General features: G+C 44.1%; 1 non-coding gene across 1 annotated transcript; it reads right to left on the bottom strand.

The window, feature by feature from the left end:
- Positions 1-2,285: 2,285 nt before the first annotated feature.
- LOC118621727 lies at positions 2,286-2,391 on the bottom strand. The gene has a single exon (XR_004957765.1). It is a non-coding gene; the product is annotated as a U6 spliceosomal RNA (small nuclear RNA).
- Between the last annotated feature and the right edge of the window lie 2,181 nt (positions 2,392-4,572).

The raw sequence follows: 4,572 nt of genomic DNA, 5'->3' as shown, positions 1-4,572 counted from the left end.
TTATTATATCCTCACCTGAGGACATTTTTCCTTTTTTTTTTTTTTATTTTTTTTATTCAGATAGAGCGGGAAGGAGAGAGAGGAAGAGAGAAACACCAATGAGAAAGAGACACATCGAGTGGCCGCCACCCACACGACCCAACCAGGGCCGGGGACAAACTGCAGCCAAGGTACATGCCCTTAGCGGGAACCGAACCCGGGTCTCTGTGGACTGCAGGCCGACGCTCTAACCGCTGAGCCAAACTGGCCAGGGCCAATTTGTTTTGTTTTGTTTTGTTAATCCTCACCTGAGAATATTTTTCCATTGATTTTTTTAGATAGAGTGGAAGGGATTTTTTTAGATAGAGGGAAGAAGAGAGAGAGAGAAACATCAATGTGAAAGAGACACATCAATTGGTTGCCTCCTGCACGACCCCAACCAGAGCTGTGATTAAACCTGCAACCCGGTACATGCCCTTGACTGGGAATCGAACCTGAGACTCTTCTGTCTGTGAGCTGATGCTCTAACCACTGAGTAAAACTGGCCGGGGCTGATGAAGTTTAATTTATAAATTAGGCACAAGAGGGTACAACAATAGCTAATAGTGAAATAGAACACTTATAAGGATATGCTGTAATAAAACATTACGTGAATGTTGTCTCTTTCTCTCTCAAAATATCTTACTGTACTATACTCATCTTTTCACTTAAAGGAGGCTCTTTCTAGCTTCTCTTTGGCACGTCTGAATTGCCAGCCTCACTGCTCTTGGGCTTTGGGGCCGTAAACTAAGGCTGCTTGAACACAAGCACTGCAATACCTTGACAGTCGATCTGATAACCCAGACAGCTACTAAGTGACTCCCAAGAGGGGAGCGTGTACAGTGAGGATACTGAACAAGGGGATGATTCATGTTCCTGGCAGGACGGAGCAGGAAGTGAGATTGCATTATATTATCAGAACAGCGTGCAATTTAAAACTTATGAATTGTTTATTTTGGGAATTTTTCATTAAATATTTTCAGACCACCGTTGACCGTGGGCAACTGAAACTGTGGATGGTGAAGCTGCAGATAAGGAAGGACTCCTATAATTTAATACTTCGTGATCTAAAACAACCGTTATCACCTTGGTTTCCGATCATTAGGAAGACGGGTGCCCTGGACTCAAGGCCTTTCTCAAGGCTGCAGTTGGCGAGGGCTACAGTCATCTCAATGCTCAACTGGGGGAGGATCCGCTTCCAGGCTGAGCTTCCTGGCTGTCAGCAGGCCTCAGGTCCTCGCTAGCTGTTGGCTGGAAGCATCACCTTCTGGCCAAGTGGTCTCCCCATAAGGCAGCTCACAACATGGCAGCAGGCTTCCTTCAGAGGGGCACCAGCCGGGAAAGAGTCTTTTTGTAATCTGATTTCAGTACTGACATCCCATCAATTATGCTCTATTTTATTTATTAGAAGCCACCACTACGTCCATCACACACTGAAGAGGAGGGGCACCCACGGGGCTAGAATGCCATGGGGTAGGGATCCAGCCTCGTATTTCAGGGCCGACACACGGCGTGAGCAGGGATGTAGTGGTCATATCCCTCTGGACATAACTCTGGCTCATCTCTTTGAATAAGCGGGGCATACACATAATTATCCACATCGACCATCTCCCTGCAGAGGTCACGCAGTGATGCAGCTGCACGCATGCACCACGGACATGCACATCCCGGGGGAAGCTGAGTTAGGTTGCAGTGTGTGAAGGAGAGTGAGCCTAAAGCATAAATCCAGTGAATTTTCTCCTGTGACCCCTGGGTTCGGGTTCTGTTCTGCTTTTACCACCTGTGTGACTCTGGGCAAACACATTTCCCTAAAGCTTCATTTCCTCATCCATAAACTGAGAGTAATAATAGAATTCATGCCATTGGGTTTTGGGTGGGGTTTTGCCTGGCACCTTTTGTTATCATTATTATTCCGTTTCCAGTCTTTAATAGAAAGTATTTTCTTTCAAACCATCAGCTCTTGATCAGCCTGGCTTGCCTCTCCTTCTGATTAATTAAAACTGGTCAATGCTAAAAACTCACAGTCACTCTGATAACCCAGACAGCTCTCTACGGCACCAATGTGTCTAAATCATAATCATAGTTGTTGGAGATCTGAGGCGGGTATTTGGCTTCCATCAAAATGAACTATCTCAAAATTGGAATAGATTATTGCCTAAGTTTGCAGAGAACAAAATGTGATAGATTAGGAGAAGCAAAGTTGATCTTCCACATTTTTCACCTCTTTAATCTTTGTCCATATTTTTTCTTCTTTAAAAAAAAAAAAAATACGTGTGGAACGCTTCACGAATCCGCGTGCCATCCTGGCGCGGGGGCCGTGCTCATCTTCTCTGGATCGTTCCGTTTTAGTACATGTGCTGCTGAAGTGAGCACTGATCTTTGTCCATATTTGAACGGGCGTTTCCTCAGGGAATCTGGACAAAGAAGGGGAACATGGTCTCAGACCTTCGTGCTTCGAGACCTGAGGCCCCCAAGTGTTTCAGAAGGAAGAGAGCCCATCGCCTTGCTCACCAAATTTATATTCTGGAGTTGAGCTCAGCAGAGTGTCTTTTACTGCTTGCCTGAGGCTGTGTTAGTTGCATTCCGAACATTTAGAAATACATAGGAGGACATAGGAGCTATGAAATAATTGCTGACTTTTCCATGTGCTTTTAGAGGGACTAAGAAAGACAAAGGGACATATTTTTCCCTTTTTCTCACAACCTTTTTTTTTTTTTTTCCCTGAGAAGTCGCAGAATTTTGACCCACTTCACATCCGCCTCCTGCCTCTGGTTTTGAAATCTGCAGCCTGATGGCTTGTTTGCTTGTTAGCATGAAAGGCTTGCTCTGGGTCTGTGCTTGCTTGTTAGCAAAGAACCAACAAGCATTGCAGTCCAAAGGTAATCACAGAATGAAATCACTTCCAGATGCTGAACCCCACTCCTGATGGTGAAAGCAGACTTTACAGTTGCAGTGGACCAGGTATTCAATGGCTCTCACCCAACGCTGTTAGGGTTTTGAACACGCACATGTGTTCTCGTCCTCATTTTCTTTCTCTCCCCGTGCTCCCACTTTTTCCCTTCTCCCTCATTTCTTGCTTCTCTCGACTTGGATCCATTTTAATCTGAAGAGCAAAATCAAAGCTGGATATAACCCAGGCTCAATTCTGCCATAAGTATGTGAGCTGCTGTTATCCTGGGATCTATTAGACGATGATAGCTCCCTGTCAGAGCGCAGCCACCAGAGAGGGGAGGAGTTCTTCCTTCCAGCTACATTCTCGCTCTTAGAAAGCCTGTCCCAGGCAAAGTGCAAACGCAGACCGTTCCTGCGGCAGTCGCTAAAGGTGTGACCAGAGGGATTATCCTACCTGCGGATCACTATCCCTACACTGCCCAGAATCCGCAGAGAAGGAGACTGGCTGTGGGACTGGAACTCACACGTCAAATACATGGGGCTCAGTGGTGATGCGGGGGGTTGGGGTTTGGATCCCTACACACTGGGATGTGTCAGAGCTTCCCCCTGGAAAGTGTGAGAAAAGAAAGAAGATAGAGAAGGAAAAAGTGAGGCTAAAGGAAGAAAAAAGACCCAGTTGTACAAGAACATTGTTAGAGTTATTTTATTATAGCACTGAGGTCTGAGAAACTGTAGAATCGAAAAGGCTTTCAAAAGAGGAATTTCTCATAGACATGTCGGTTTTCTCTCCTCAAAAAACAAGTACCATGAAATCCAACTTCATGTCCCATCTCAGCTCCACCCCTGCAAGGACGTACGTGGCGGAGCCTTTCCGTCCTTTGCTCTTTAGTCTCCTTCCCAATGCGCCAGCGGAAGACAGAAATCTGTATGATTCGATCGCACAAATGAAACATTTATACATAGATTTTTAAAAATCTCTTACTTTTGCTTATGTGTGGTTAGTATGTTTATTAAGTTATTACTTCCCATGTGAATAATTCATTAAATTTTAAATGCAACACAAATGTATTTCTTCCCAGGCAGAATAGCATATAGCTCGCAGTCAACCATTTATTCCCAGATGTTTATATCCACAGGGTCCAAGAACTCCATAAAACTAGGATAATAGCACATTGAAAATATCTGGCCACAACCCATAAAAGAACGTACATAATAAAACTGCTCCTACCCCCCAACCCTCCCGCCAATGCAAACCTTCCAAATGTTTTAAAGTAATTTTCCAAAGGTGTAGTGGGGGGTGCATACCCCAGATTCTATATTCTCACATTACTGAGACCTGAGGTTAAGATCAAATTGAAGAAGTCCAAATATCCAACCCCTTTAAAAAGAATCTCTTAAAAATAAACCCAGAAAACAAAGTTAAATGACTGCTGAACAGTTAGTTTTATTATAAGGCAAAGTAGAAGGGATGTGTATGTGTGTGTGAATATATGCTCCAAAAGTAATGAATGGATTTCTCCAAATGGCCAGGTTTTCACCATCCTGTTAACATCTAAGCACCCACTGCTTCTCCAACCATTTGTTAATGCCGTTTTTATTTCCCTATTTAATTTTGGAAATACAAATTATTTTCTATCAGCCTCTTAAACAGCTATCACCTTA

This window comes from Molossus molossus, unplaced genomic scaffold (genome assembly GCF_014108415.1).
Source record: "Molossus molossus isolate mMolMol1 unplaced genomic scaffold, mMolMol1.p scaffold_m16_p_1, whole genome shotgun sequence".
NCBI classification, from domain to species: Eukaryota; Metazoa; Chordata; class Mammalia; order Chiroptera; family Molossidae; genus Molossus; species Molossus molossus.
The sequence above is the reverse complement of the archived record's forward strand: the minus strand, read 5'-3'. Positions and strand labels throughout refer to the sequence as shown.